Source organism: Rhinopithecus roxellana, chromosome 4, assembly GCF_007565055.1.
Source record: "Rhinopithecus roxellana isolate Shanxi Qingling chromosome 4, ASM756505v1, whole genome shotgun sequence".
NCBI lineage: Eukaryota > Metazoa > Chordata > Mammalia > Primates > Cercopithecidae > Rhinopithecus > Rhinopithecus roxellana.
In genome coordinates, this window is record NC_044552.1 from 49327234 (window position 1) to 49343135 (window position 15902).

General features: G+C 36.3%; 1 non-coding gene and 1 pseudogene across 1 annotated transcript; both read right to left on the reverse strand.

Moving 5' to 3' along the window:
• Positions 1-545: 545 nt before the first annotated feature.
• On the reverse strand, positions 546-648 carry LOC115897137. The gene has a single exon (XR_004057073.1). It is a non-coding gene; the product is annotated as a U6 spliceosomal RNA (small nuclear RNA).
• A 14440-nt stretch (positions 649-15088) lies between these two features.
• Positions 15089-15652, reverse strand: LOC104671635 (annotated as a pseudogene).
• Between the last annotated feature and the right edge of the window lie 250 nt (positions 15653-15902).

Below are 15902 nucleotides of genomic sequence, written 5' to 3' on the forward strand. Positions count from 1 at the left end.
AAAAAAAAAAAAAAAAAAAAAAAAAAAAAAAAAAGAAGACATAGAATTAAATAGTATATAGTCACACATCATTCCAGTATTTTAATTATATCTATTCTTTTTTTTTTTTTCTTTTGAGACACAGTCTCCCTCTGTCGCCCAGGCTGGAGTGCAGTGGCATGAGCTCAGTTCACTGCAACCTCCACCTCCCGGGTTCAAGCAATTCTCCTGCCTTAGCCTCCTGAGTAGCTGGGATTACAGGCACCCACCACCATGCCCAGCTAATTTTTGTATTTTTAGTAGAGACAGGCTTTCACCATGTTGGGCAAACTGGTCTCGAATTCCTGACCTCAGTTATCCACCCACCTCAGCCTCCCAAAGTGCTGGGATTATGGGCGTAAGCCACCGCGCCTGGCCTTAATTATACCTCTTCTGATAGATACTCAGTGATACCCCATTGTGGTTTTTGTTTGTTAGAGGAAGAGAATTGGAAATAGTTTAAAGCTGAAATGACTCTTAGTTGGTAAAGTCACTTTGCTTATTGGAGCCTCAGTTTTCCTATCTGTAAACATTAGAAAAGGAATGCTTTGTGTTTCATCCTTGTGCAGGAGCTATACTAATCTTCTCTGTTACATAGTATTTTAGCACATGTGCTACTGAAGCAAGCACTCACTGTGGTTTGAATTTGCATTTTGCTAATGGCTGATGACATTGCCTATCTTTTCATGTGCATATATGCCATGTGTACACACTCTTAGGTGAAGTGTCTATTCGTGTTTTGTGCCCATTTTCTAATTAAATTGTTTTTCATCATTGAGTTTCGAGAATTCTTTCTGTCTTCTAAATAGCTGCCCTGTTTCAGACATGTGGTTTGTATTTTCTTCCATTGTGTAGATTGTCTTTTCATCCTCTTCACACAAGCTCTCACAAAGCAAATTTTTTTAATTTTGATGGGGTCCATGTTATCGATTTTGCCTTTTATGGATCATCTCTTAATGTCAAGTCTAACAACTCTTCACTAGCTTTAGACTTTAAAGACTGTCTCCTATATTTTTTTCTAAAAGTTTTATACTTTTATACTAACATCTATGATTGATTTTGAATAAATTTTTGTATAAGGCTTGAGATTTAGGTCAAGGCTTATTTTCTTGCCTATGGATGTCCAGTTGCTTCAATACCATTTGTTGAAAAGGGTATATTTCCTCCTTGGAATTGCTTTTGCACCTTTGTCAGAAATTAGTTAAGTATATTTATGTAGGTGTATTTCTGGGTTCTCAATTTTGTTCCACTAATCTATAATCCCTCTGTCAGTATCATGGTGCCTTGTTTACAGTCACTTTTTAATAAGATTTTATATCAAATAGAGTAATTCCTTTGTTTTATTTTTCTGTACAAAGATTTTTTAAAAAGCTATTCTAGAGCTGTGTTTTCTTCTGTATATATTGTATAATGAGCTTGTCTATGCCTGTAAAAATTCTTACTGGGGGCTGGGCATGGTGGCTCATGCTTGTAATCCCAGCACTTTGGAAGGCCAAGGTGGGTGTATCACGAGGTCAGGAGTTCGAGACCAGCCTAGCCAATATGGTGAAACCCCGTCTCTACTAAAAATACAAAAATTAGCCAGGCACCTGTAATTCTAGCTACTCAGGAGGTTGAGGCAGGAGAACAGCTTGAACTCAGGAGATGGAGGTTGCATTGAGCCAATATCGTGCCACTGCACTCTAGCCTGGGCGATAGAACAAGACTCTGCCTCAAAAAAAAAAAAAAAAAAAAATTCTTACTGGAATATTGATAGTAATTGTCATTGAACCCATAGAACAATCTGGGGAGAATTCACATTTTTTTTCAATGTTGAATTTTCAAATCTATGAACATGTTATGCTTCTGTATTTGTTTAGGTTTCCTTTGATTTCTTTCAACAGCATTTAATAAGTTTCCACATATAGACTCTGTACAGGTATCAGTAAGTATATACCTCAGTAAGTACTTCATTTTCATTAGACTGATTATAAATAGTATTATGTTTTTAATTTCGGTCTACCGAAGTTCATTGGTATTATACCATAATGTGATTGATTTTTGTGTGTTGATCTTGTATTTTGCAATCATGCTGAACTCACGTATTCATTCTAGAAGCATTTTTACAGATGCCATGGGTTTTCTACGAAGACAATCATGACATCTGTAAGTAGGGGCAGTTTTATTTCTTCTATTTTTACATCCTCTCGTGCACACTATCTGTTGCACTCTCTCTTTTCCCTCTCTGTTGTGAAAATTGGGTATGTTCTATTGATTGTTTTCAAGTTAACTGATCCTATCCTCTGTTATCTGTGACCTACCACTGAACCTATCCAGCAAGTTTTTTAGATTTTTATTATCGTATCTTTCAGTTCTATTATTTACATTTGGTTCTTTTTCATAACCTCTATTTCTTTGCTGAGATTAGAAAGTCTTTTTTTGTTGTTGTTGCAAGGATATTTGTAATTGCTTCTAGAAAAATTTTTGATGACTGCTTTAGAATTCTTGCCATATAATTCCAGCATTTGATTCACTAAGTGTTAGCGACATTAAATTGCTTATCTCATTCAAGTTATAATATTCCTGGTTCTTGCTGTGTTGAGATTTTTTTCTTTATTTATTATGTCCTGAACTATTTTTGATATTATATTAGAAGATTCTAGGCCCTATTTAAATATTTCATTATAGTAGGCAGCTCCCTGTATAGTTGTAACATGCAGTTCCACAGCACCTTTTTTTTTTTTTTTTTTGGCTGTGGTTTCAAAGATAGTTTCATTTTTAGAGTTTCGCCTTGCTGTTTTGGTCTGCTTGATTTATTTAGTGAGGCTGAAACTTTCCCTGATCTTTGCTGGTCCTTCTCAATGGGGCAGGAGGAGTTGCCCCATGCTGCATCACCTAGTGCCTCAAGATAAGGAAAAAGCTTTTCCTGACAAAGGTCATGTTCCAGGTATGGCAGCTTGTTGTGACTGGTTCACTTGGCTACTCTCAGTGAGGGAGGGTAGTCTTTAGCATCTCAGGAAAGGACAATGCTTCCTCTGGCTGTTTATTCTTAGTGTGGATCCAGATCAACCCTCTTTACCAGTGGTACTGGACTTGCCTGGTATTGCTGAGAGAACTCATATGTGATCCAAGAGAGAATGAACCTCCTAGGCATTGGCCAGGGTTACTTTTTTGGGGGGGTGAAGGATAGTAAGATGCCCTGTCCTTATGTTGCTTTTCCACTCCCGGGGTTCCTAACCAGTGTACCTTTGTATTTCTAATTTTTAGAGTTACTGTTTGACTTCATTTTGTATTTTCTACCCCCAGAGATTATAGTTGTACTTAGCAGATAAGAGCAGGGTAAAATTACTCTACAAAATTATGTCTGGACTCTTATTCTTCTTTAAAAACATCATTTTGGTAGTTGTGTAGAGAGTGAGCTGGTTGTTAGTAAAGCCAGCATCCAACTAAATAACTATCATTATATTCAAGGGTTAAGAAGTGGTGAAATGTACCACTGCAGATAGAAAGAATATGGCAATTCAAGAGATATTATAATGGTTAAATTAAAAAACAAAAACTTGTGCCCAATAACTTAATGCTTCATTGATATGTATTTGAAGATTTTTGAAAAAAATTTGTGAAACTCTTTCTCTTTAACTTTAAAATAATATTAACAATAATGCAATAAAAACAAAAATCTGTGTTGTTAATTATTGAGTTGTTACTTTGTGATTGACATTGCACTAAATGCTTTAAATGGAAAATGCCATTTAATCTTCAAATAACAAAAATTGCATTAATTTTATAATTTTAGTAATATATTTTATTTTATCCAATTTAGCCAATTCTTCTATTTCTGTTTTAAAGATTTTTAGTGTAAATTTTAAATTGACAATAATTGTATATACTTATGGGATACAATGTGATGTTTACATATATGTATAAATTGTGGAATGATTATATGGAGCTAATTAATATACATTAATATACTTATTTTCTTGTAGTCAGAACTTTCAAAATATATATTTTCAGTGAGATGAATACTTAACATATATATTTGAAATGTAATATATATTATGAACTATGATTACTATGCTATGCAGTAGATCTGGAAAACTCATTCTTTTTGTCTAACTGAAACTTTATATCTTTTTCTTTTTTCTTTTTTTTTTTTTTTTTTGAGACAGACTCTCCCTCTGTCACCCAGGCTGTAGTGCAGCGGAGTGATCTCAGAGCTCACTGAAACTTCCGCCTCCCAGGTTCAAGTTATTTTCCTGCCTCAGCCTCTTGAGTCGCTGGGACTGCGTCGGTTGTGCACCACCACGCCCAGCTAATTTTTTTCTTTTTTTTCTTTTTTTAAATAGAGACAGGTTTTCACCATATTGGCCAGGATGGTCTCGATCTCTTGACCTCGTGATATTTCCGCCTCAGCCTCCCAAAGTGCTGGGATTACAGGTGTGAACCACCATGCCTGGCCAACTTTATATTCTTTGATCAACATCTCCCTATTCCTCCACCCTCCCAACTCTTAGCCTCTGGTAACTACCATTCTACTCTTATTTGTATGAATCAACTTTTTTGGATTTCACAGGTGAGGGAGATCATGCAGTATTCATCTTTATGTGCTTGGCTTATTTCTGGTAACATAACATCCTCCAGGTTCATCCATATTGTGGCAAATAACCCTCTTTTTAACACTGAAAACAATTCCATTGTGTATATATACCACATTTTCTTCATCCATTTATCTATTGATGGACACTTAAGCAGATACCGTTCCTTGGTTATTGTGAATAGTGTCTCAGTAAATATGGAGTACAGATATCTCTTTGACATACTGATTTCATTTCCTTTGCATATATGTCCAGGAGTGGGATTGCTGGATCATATGGTAGTGCTATTTGTAGCTTTTTTTTTTTTTTGGAACCTCCGTACTGTTCTATGTAATTGCTATAGTAATTTATGTTTCCATGAAGTGCACAAAGGTATCTCTTTCTCAATATCGTTGCCAACACTTACCTTTTGTCTTTTTGGTAATAGCCACCGTAACAGGTATGAGGTGATATCTCATTGTGATTTTAATTTGCATTGCTCTGATAATTAGTAACGTTGAGTGACTTTTCATATATCTGTTGGCCACTTATATGTCTTCTTATAATAAATGTTTCTTCAAGTCCTTTGCAGATTTTTAAATTGGGTTATTTGTTGTCCTGCTACTGAGTTGTTTTAGTTCCTTATAGATTTGGGACATTAACCCCTTATGAAATTTATGATTTGCAAATATTTTCTTCCACTGTGTAGGTTGTCTCTTCACCTTGTTGATTGTTTCCTTTGGTGTGTAAGAGCTTCTTAGTTTGATATGATCCCATATGTCTACTTTTGTTTTTGTTACCTGTGCCTTTTGGGTTGTATTCAAAAGATGATTGTCCAAAATAGTGTCATAAATTGGTTGCTTTCTTCCAGCGGTTTTACCACATCGGGTCTTAAATTTAGTCTTTAATCCATTTTGAGTTGATTTTTGTACATGGTGTGAGATAGGAGTTCAGTTTCATTCTTCTGCATATGGATATCCGGTTTTCCCAATACTACTTTTAAACTGACTGTTCTTTCTCCGTTGTGTACTCTCAGAACCTTTGCCAAAAAATCATTTGACTGTAAATGTGTGGGTTTATTTCTGACACTCTGTTTGTTCCATTATTCTATATATCTGTTTTTATACTACTATGATGCTATTTTGATTACTATAGCTTTATAGTCATTTTGAAATCAGGTAGTATAGTATCTCCAGCATTCTTTTTTTCTTCCCTCAGGTTGCTTTGGCTATTCCAAGTCTTTTGTGGTTTCATACAAATTTTAGTATTGTTGGATGGTTATTTTTAGTAATACTATTTTAGAATTGAGAATGCTATGGTTTAAAGAGGTTAAGAAACTTAACCCAGCTAATAAGTAATGGTTCTATGATTGGACTCAGTTTTTTTTTTAAAGCAAATTCTCCCAAATCTTAATGGACTTAATTCTTCTTCTTCGGTTTTTTGTTTGTTTGTTTTGTTTTGTTTTTGGTGTTTGGTTTTTTTTTTTTTGGCAAAGTTTCGCTCTTGTTGCCCAGGCTGGAGTGCAATGGCGCGATCTCGGCTCACTGCAACCTCCGCCTCCTGGGTTCAAGTTATTCTCCTGCCTCAGCCTCCCAAGTAGCTGGGATTACAGGTATGTGCCACCACACCTGGCTAATTTTTTATTTTTGGTAGAGAGAGGGTTTCTCCACGTTGGTCAGGCTGGTCTCAAACTCCCAACCTCAGGTGATCCACCCGCCTCAGCCTCCGAAATGCTGGGATTACAGGTATGAGCCTCCGGGCCCGGCCTGGATTCAATTCTTAAACTCTATTGTTAACTGATTCTACATTAAATCAACACACAATTGATTAAGTCTAAATCCTTAGTGGTTTAAGGGTTAATTTTTAAAATAAAAATTACAAGTATATATGCTAACATTTTGATATCTCCTTTTAAATATTCAAAGATATTTAAACCATTTAAATTCTTAACTCTGTACTACTTTTCTCATAAATCAAAATAAGGACATACTATCCACAAAAAACAGAAATTTTTTTGTGTTCTTAACATGATTCATGTCACTGACTTTTGCATAACTAATAAGTGTGTTATGTGGCATAAATCAGAAGGGTTATACACCAGGAAGAAGGCATATTCAATGCCAATTGCTATGTAAAGCATTTGGAAATCCTGAAAGTAAACATATTTTATTACCCAACTTTTACTCAGAGAAGAAAGTTTTCATACATAAATTTTTCTGTTGAAGAGCTGGTTTTCCCTTATTGTGAAAGACATAAATACTGCTGCATTTTTAGCGATAATGAAATTTGAATTTAGCCAAGTTGCTTTATTTACATACTGCCTTTGTGTTAATAATTTAACATAAACTATGGTATAATTTAGGGACTAAAAATATCATTCTTGTGTGCTCACAGTAAGTTTTACACTATAATAAGCACATTTTGAAGGTTAATTTTGATGAAATTAATATTGTGAGAGGATTTATAATTGTATACAGCAGGCAAAAATATTTGGGATTTTCACCCAAAAGTAGAATAAAATATGTATAGCAGAATCGACGTAATTTTATTTTTTATATTACAATATCTTTAATTTCTGGTTATTTAGTTTTCTGGTTCCAAATTTATAGGAATCAGTATGCATACAAAAGGAACCTGAGACTCCTGATCAAGAGAAAGTATTCAAACTGAAAGAAAGAGGAATCATTGGAAAAAGCTTCAACTATTTTCTAGTTTATTTATTTTCATTATTCGTAGTATTTTTTTGAGACAGAGCTTTGCTCTGTCCCCCAGGCTGGAGGGCAGTGGTGCCATTTCAGCTCATTGCAACCTCGGTTTCTCAGGTTCAAGTGATTCTCACACCTCAGCCTCCTGAGTAGCTGGGATTACAGGTACACACCACCATGCCTGGTTAACTTTTAGTAGAGACATGGTTTTGCCATGTTGGCCAGACTGGTTTTGAACTCCTGTCCTCAGGTGATACCCCTGCCTCCGTCTCCCGAGGTGCTGAGATTACAAGCGTGAGCCACCACGCTCAGCCAAGCTTCAACTATTTTCTAGTTTTGTTTTTCCTTAATTGACATCTTAGATGTCTTCTTGTTTCAGCGTGACTATCAAATGTATTCTACAAACTTTTTGAAGTCACAAAATATGTTCCATAGATTGTTCTGACTGTGGATATTTATTTCACACTATAATATGTTTACCCAACGGAAATAACACCGTATCCCTGTTCTGTGTTAAATATACCCGGAATGGGAATGAGTAATTGTAAATCATCCTGAAAGTGTTTTATTGTCTTCTAGTAAAACCACTTCTTATTTTGTATATATTTTTATAAAAGGGACTCCTTGAGTACTGAGTCTAGACTTGCTTTAATATCCTAAAAGCACTAACATTCACACCCTTCCCTGAAGCATTTTGAAATTAAAAACTAGTTCTACACGTGAAAAAAATAATAAAGATCTAATTTTGTTTCTTTTTAAATCATGAATTTTGGATAACTGCAGCTAGGTCATTTAATACAATCTTACCAGAAAATGGGCTCACTGCCTGACAAGCATAGAAGCCAATACGATGGCACTGGCTTTTGAGAAAAGAAAGGCTTTATTGTAAGGCCAGCCGGCAAGGAGACAAGAGACGCAGCTCAAATCTGTCTACCCAATTTGGGGTCTGGGGCAAGTTTTAAAGGGTCAGAGCACAAGGGGAAGAATTTGGGAATGTTGGCTTGTCAAGGTCTGATTTGACCATTTGAATAAGGTATGCTGGGGTGGATTTTAGCCCTGTTATATGGTTTGAATTTGTGTCCCTGCCCAAATCTCATGTGATCCTCAATGTTCGAAGAGTGGTCTGGTGGGAGGTGATTTGATCATGGGGCAAACGTCCCCCTTGCTGTTCTCATGATAGTGAATGAGTTCTCACGAGATCCGGTTGTTTAGTTTGTAGCACCACCCCCTTCTCTCTCTTCCTCCTGCTCCAGCCATGTAAGACATGATACCTTCCTCTTCACTTTCCACCATCATTGTGAGTTTCCTGAGGCCTCTCCTGCCATGCTTCCTGTACAGCCTGTAGAACCATGAGTCAATCAAACCTCTTTTTAAAATAAATTATCCAGTCTCAGATAGTTCTTTATGGCAATGTGAGAATGAACTAATACATTCTGAATCTTCTGGGCCAAAAGGTCCCTCACCTTTGAAAGGGTTCCAGTATTTAAGTTCTGATCATGTCCCAGCCTTTTTGGTTCTGTAGGGAGGAATCCTTGGTTCTGAGTCTTGTTAGAGGTCAAATCTTTTTCTATTGCATGTGATGGGGTTACATAACTTCCAGTTTAGGCTCTGTTATACCTACAAGATAACTTGACATTATCTTATCAACAGAGTAGGCCCACTATAGGTTGGTCTTGCGGTTACAATAATAGGAAAGGTAAACCAACATGTTACATAGAATATTTTCTTTTTCAAATATTTTATGACACATATTGAAGGAATAATTTTGTGAGCAGATCATGCTATATTTAAATCTGAATAACACAATATTCTATTTAAATTTTGTTTTTTTAAGATATAAATTTTTAAATACTATTTCTGTTATGGCACTTGTCTTACTCAGAAACATTAATATCCTGCTCACTCTCCTTCATGCCCAGTGACTAAACATTGCATTCAGGCTTCTTCATTTTCAGGCCTATCCACTTTCCCGCTGATACTTCTAGCACTGCACCTTCATTTTGGTCATGCTAATTTCCATATATTCTTCATTGCTCACCCTACACAAACAGACGGACCATGGATAATGTCCGTTACTGTCTTTCGTGTATTGTTGATTCTCTCTCTCCTCTCTTTCACAGTAAACAAGTGGAGTTCTGCCCTTTCACCACTGTCATTCTGACTCCCATGACAGTCTATTACATTTGGACATATAAACCAAAAATAAAATTATAAGCCCCTTAACCAACTGAAAGGACTCCCAACCTTTGACTAAGGGAACCTGAGGACCTAGTTCAGGTTATGACAGGAAGGGGGTTGGACATGCTCCATTATACCCGTTCCCTAACATATACCCCCAGTTTAACCAATCAGCATTAACATTAAAATAGATTTGTCATAAGATTGACAAAACACTCTTTGTAACAATAAAGCGTCAAATTCCAACCTGTCTCTGGTATAGCATCACATGACAGAGAGAAGACCCTGAAGAAAATCAAAGTGTTCTACCCTAAAATATGTTTCTGTGACATATTTTGAAATGGACTTGCAAAGTCGTCTCTTGTGGGGAAAATTTGCATCCTGTAGAGAATCTCCTTCCCTTTCTAGGTCTTTTCCAGATCCAGGAGAGATTTAACTAAGAGTTTAACACCTTTTACTGTCCCAAAAGAGACATTTACCATCTATTCTCTCTGAAGCTTTCTACTCAGAGGCTTCATCTACATAACAAGAACATTGGCTTCCATAACCCTTCTTATCTTAATTCAAGCATTTCTTTCTGCTGATTCAACTCTTTAGGCAAAGTTTAATTCTTATTTATTTATTTATTTATTTATTTATTTATTTTGAGAAGGAGTGCTCTGTTGCCCAAGTTGGAGTACAGTGGCATGATCTGGCTCACTCTAAACTCCTACCTCTGATTCAAGAGATTCTCTTGCCTCAGCCTCCCAAGTAGCTAAGGTTACAGGTGCCCACCACCTCGTCTGGCTAATTTTTAGTTTTATATATATGTATATATATATATATATATTTTTAAGGTAGAGATGGGGTTTCACCATGTTGGCCAGACTGGTCTTGAACTCCTGATCTCAGGTGATCCACCTGTCTCAGCCTCCCAAAGTGTTGGGATTATAGGCATGAGTCATTGCACCCGGCCTAAGCTTAATTCTTTCAACCAATTGCTAATTAGAAAATTTTTGAATCCATTTATTACTTGTTAAGTCCTTGGCTTTGAGATGTCCTGCCTTTCTGGGCCAAACCAACATATACCTTACATGTATTAACTTATGTCTTGACTTGTAACTTCTGTCTACCTAAAATGTATAAAACCAAGCTTAACCTGATTGACTAGGGCATATGTTCTCAAGACATCTTTAGACTCTATTCCAGGCCATGGTCACTCATATTTGGCTCAGACTAAACCTCTTTAAATATTTTAGAGTTCGGCTTATTTCATTAACAGACCATACTGTCCCCCATTTCTTTCTCCTTTCTCTTGATAAGACATTGGGGTTTTTAACATAGGTCTATGAACTTGAAACCATTAAATTCCATATATGTAAAACTATTATCTTAGGAATACAATTTTAAGAGTTTCTATGGTTCTGTTTCTAATCTTCATAGTGTATTATGACAATTATTTTTGTCTCTCCAAGTGGATTGGAAGACCCCTGTGGGCAGCATCTCATATTCATTAAACAAAAATATGTCAGTAATGTGGATAATAATGAGAATTCAATTCCTGCCTCAGATAATTATGATTCAGTGTTTATTTAAATGAAATTGCACAAAGTGTGTTGGGGGCAGGAATGTATTAGTTGATAAGAAAGAGAAAGATATTAGGGGAAAAAAGAAAATAATCTGTGTAAAGTTACAAGGACAAATGAATTATGTATTTCATGCAGGTAATAATTCCTCAGGAATAAACGTGTGTGTGTGTGTGTGTGTGTGTATGTGTGTGTGCATGCTTGTGTGTTTGTGCGTTGTACGTGGTGTAATCTTTGATGTGTCGTGTGAGTAACTATACAGTTTTGCTCCTCAACATGTGTAGCTTGGACCCCTTGCAACAGTATTATGATTATCACATGGAAGAATGTGAGAAATGCAGAAACCTTGGCCACATCCCAGAACTACTGAATCAGAATTTTGTTTTTCTTTTTTACTGTAACTATTTTTATTACATTATAATAATTAGGAGCTGTACGGTTCATGACAAAAATATTGCAAATTCAGATCACTTCACAGCACATGCTCCTATAACCACTTAAAAGTTAATTTCAATTAAAAGAGTGGTCATTTTTAATGTTTGATATGACCAACATTCCTAGGTCAGTGCAGCCAAATGATGGAAAACAACGGTATCACACTGCATATGTCCCACAAAAGAAAGCACGATGTACAAAATGTGCAGGTTTCAGTTTCCACAAAATACATTCCAGGTAAACATGTTACATTAAGCAATAGTACTAATAAGAACTTGGCACTCAAAGAAAAAATGCAAAAGTATTTTCAACATTAAAACACAGGACAGTGGAATTGGAAACTTCCGGATAAAACATTGTAACCCAGTTAGCTCTATTTGGGGGGTGGGGATGGGCCCTCAACATTTCTGCAGATAACCTTTTTTCCCCCTAAATTCATCTAAATTACCTATCGTTATCCCAAACAGGCACTTCAACTATTAAACTAAAACACAAATCTTAGTCTAGCTATGACTATTCTTCAAGAACTCATGTGAGTATCTTTAGAAAGAAGTTTTCAGTTTTTGACAGACAGCTATCAGTGGTATGCCATTCAATTGCTCAATGCAGAATTCATGCTACCCAGTACTAACACAGAAGTTATTAAATATAAATTCAGTCTTAAACTAACTGCTTGGTTATAAAAATATATTACTACATAATTATCAAGAAATCATGACTTTTTGACAAACGGAAGTCTTAAGATAGTTTTTACCTCTAAAGAAATAAACAGTAAACTTTATGAGGCGGAGATGGGCGAATCCCTTGAGGTCAGGAATTTCAGACCAGCCTGGCCAGTAGGGTGAAACCTCATCTCTATTAAAAATACAAAAATTAGCTGAGGATGGTGGCACATGCCTATAATCCCAGCTACTCAGGAGGCTGAGGCACGAGAATCGCTTGAAGCTGGGAGTTGGAGGTTACAGTGAGACAAGATGACACCACTGCGTTCCAGCCTGGGTGACAGAGTGAGACTCTGATCCCGCCAAAAAACAAACAAACAAAAAGTAAGCTTTATGAATTAAATGTTCAAGTATTTTTTCATTGTAAGATTTCTCGTTATTAAAACGTTGAAATGTATTACTGTTACCAGGGATAGTCCTACTTGTAGATTACCTAAGAAATTCTTTTAGCACTATCGTTATTAAAATCTTCTTCCACTGGATAGGGTTCTGTCTGTTTGTACCAGGTTTGAAAATTCCTACTGTCACTAATGAATTGGGCAGCAGAGAGGTGTTCAAAGGATCAGCCACCACCTGAAAATTAGCTATTAGGTCAAATCCCATTATGATATCTGTCAGATTCTTTTGAGACCTGAGGAAATAAGATGCAGGGGATTTTGATGTGATTTAATGGGAAACCATCATGGCGATATCCACAGCAGCAGTAAAGGTTATGGTTAGGAGAATTAGAAGCATTAAAATTGTATCAAGTCATGGGGCATGTGGAAGGCAGGCAGGCAAGATGACACTAATATGGAAGGAGAATCCTAAAATGAGAATGGATATTCAAATATAAACTTTACCTCTTGCACAATTTTGCCCAAGATTGGCACTGAAGGTGGTAACATAGGTTAAAAAGTTACAGATTGTGCTGAGCTTGACAAATAAGTGTATCCTATGTAAACGGAATATAAATCATATAGTTGTAAAAAAGAGAAGAGTTTAAGATGACTTTTTTTTTTTTTTTTTTTTTTTTTTTTTTTTTTTTTTTTTGAGACGGAGTTTTGCTCTCGCCCAGGCTGCAGTGCAGTGGCACAATCTTGGCTCACTGCAAGCTCTGCCTCCCAGGTTCACGCCATTCTCCTGCCTAAGCCTCCCGAATAGCTGGGACTACAGGCGCCCGCCACCATGCCTGGCTAATATTTTGTATTTTTAGTAGAGACGGGGTTTCACCGTGTTAGCCAGGATAGTCTCGATCTCCTGACCTCGTGATCCGCCCACCTCAGCCTCCCAAAGTGCTGGGATTACAGGCGTGAGCCACCGCGCCTGGCAGAGATGACTTCTTTTAACATGAAGAAAAGGATAGTAAGTGATTTCCTCTAAATCAGAGTCCTAAAAGACATATATCTAGAACCTAAGTCACCTTCCTTCTAGTCGAGTGATATTTTCATCTCACCACACCATCTCACTTCATGTATTTTAAAACAAGTAACATTTTAAGTGTATTAAAAGCATTGTTTTTATTAATATTTATTTTTAAAGCAATAATCTTAAATGTGGATCAGACTTGAAAAGTGTTTATGAAATGTTAATTTAACCATTGCTAAGAGAACTAGCCAAACCTAGAGATTTTAAAGCTTTTTCACTTCATTGTTTAAAAAATAATAATGTCTTGGCTCACCACCACCCCAAAATCTCAACTTTTGGGTTAATATTTAAAAGTAATTTTTAAGAAAGAGTTTGTTTTCTAAAAACAAAAGCGATGCTCTTGATTTGTCAGCCGGACCACCACAGAGTGAGAATGTATCTTGTTGAGCTATCCAAACTGTCCTAATCCCTCCGCATTTTGACCAACCAATGCATGACAACCCTGGATGACCTGGGGACACAGTCCATGCTGTGAAACTCTCTGTGAAGCTCAAAGATTCACAGAGGGCCTGGCCTTGCAACCTTGGTCTCTTTGGCACCTACTAAGCTATGACTGGCCCAAACAATCTTTAATATCACAAGCAGAATTAAAACTATCTCCAAAGACTGAAGTTGAATAAAAGATTTAAACTTATACTATGAAAGAACAATCTGACACAGGGAGACTGCATTTAATTCCTATGAGAATTTTTTATACCTGTTAAAATTCTTTCAATTATTATAAAAATTTAGTGCCATGTAAATATAGCCCCAAAATGGTTGCTATAATTCCAGTTTCATACTGGGTCTGCCTTAACAGGAAAAGCTATTAGGAGTCTTTATAGTAATTTATCTAATGTGTAAAGGAAATGGCCTTATAATAGTTTCCATTGCCTTGTAATTTTTTTCCATTTTTTTATAGAAAAAATATAATATTTTTGGGAGAGTGACCATGACTAATAGCAGTGGAAAGGGGGACAAAACTTTTGTGAACAGTGTAACTTTACATTCACCAGGGTTGACAAACTACAGGACATGATGCCTAGAAGAAGAATCATCAGGAATCCCATAAATTTGTGTTTCCTCAATGTTTCAGGAAAACCAATTATAAAGCCTCAACTGAAATTATAATTAGTAATTAATCCATTTATGTGACTAGATAAAACACAGAATAGGGATGATTCAAAAGCTTCATTAATTTGTTTCTCACCGATGTTCACAATTGGTAAGAAAAATAAGAAGTAATCAACTGCATGCACCAAAAAACCCAAGACAGAAATCACAGGTATTCAGTTTCTTTTTCACAGGCATTGCTAGTTTGAAAACCAAAACTCTGGTAATACTGGCATTTGGAGGAAAAAAAACTTTGCGCTGTCATTTTAAAATAAGCATTTAAGGTAAAAGCTAACAGTTTGCATGGAGCAGGAAAACAATTAGGTAATGCTAAAACAATGCTAATAATTTAGTGTAATGTATAAAAATCACTTTTACTTAAGTATGTCTTAAGAAAAGAGTACAAATTGTATTTATATAATTACACACTTTGTCTTTGACTTCTTTTTCTTCTTCTTACCATCTTTGCTCATCTTTTCTTTATTTCTCAAACTAATGTATAGAAGCATCATTAACACCCTGTCTTGTCTTTGCTGATGTTTCAATAAAAGGAATCCCCTAACTGCTTGCTACGTCCTGAGCCTGTTTTGTGTCTACTATTCTAGAAGGCCAATCACATTTTATTTCCTACTAGGACTATAGGCACATCTTCAGAGTCCTTAAATCTTTTTATTTCTTCTCTATAATTGTGCATATCTTCAAATGATTTAATATTATTTATGGCAAATACACAAAGAACTCCCCCCCCCCCCCCCGGTCCTCATGTACTGGTCCCTCATTGCATTGTACTCTTCTTGACCTGCTGTGTTGAGAATATCCAAGAGACAGGTTTCTCCATCAATTACTACTTGCTTCCTGTAGGAATCCTCTATTGTTGGATCATATTCGTCCACAAAATGATTCTGAATTAGCTGTATCGTCAAGGCACTCTTGCTTACGCCACCAGCTCCAACTACCGCAAGTTTATGTTCAGTCATGGGAGCCGCTGAGCCTCTGGCCCTGCTGCTGCCTTCAGTGCCTGCGCCACGCTAGCTCCCAGTCCGAAAGGCGGGGGCCTCGAGTACTGGTGGAGCTTCATCTAAGCCAGTATTTGTCTTATATATTTTACGTGAATTTACATATTCTCAAGGTAAGACAGTCAAAGCTCATTCCGTTCCTTAGGAATTTATGATGCAGGATAATGCCAAGCACTAGAGATTCATTTTATTTCAAAGAACCAGCAAATTT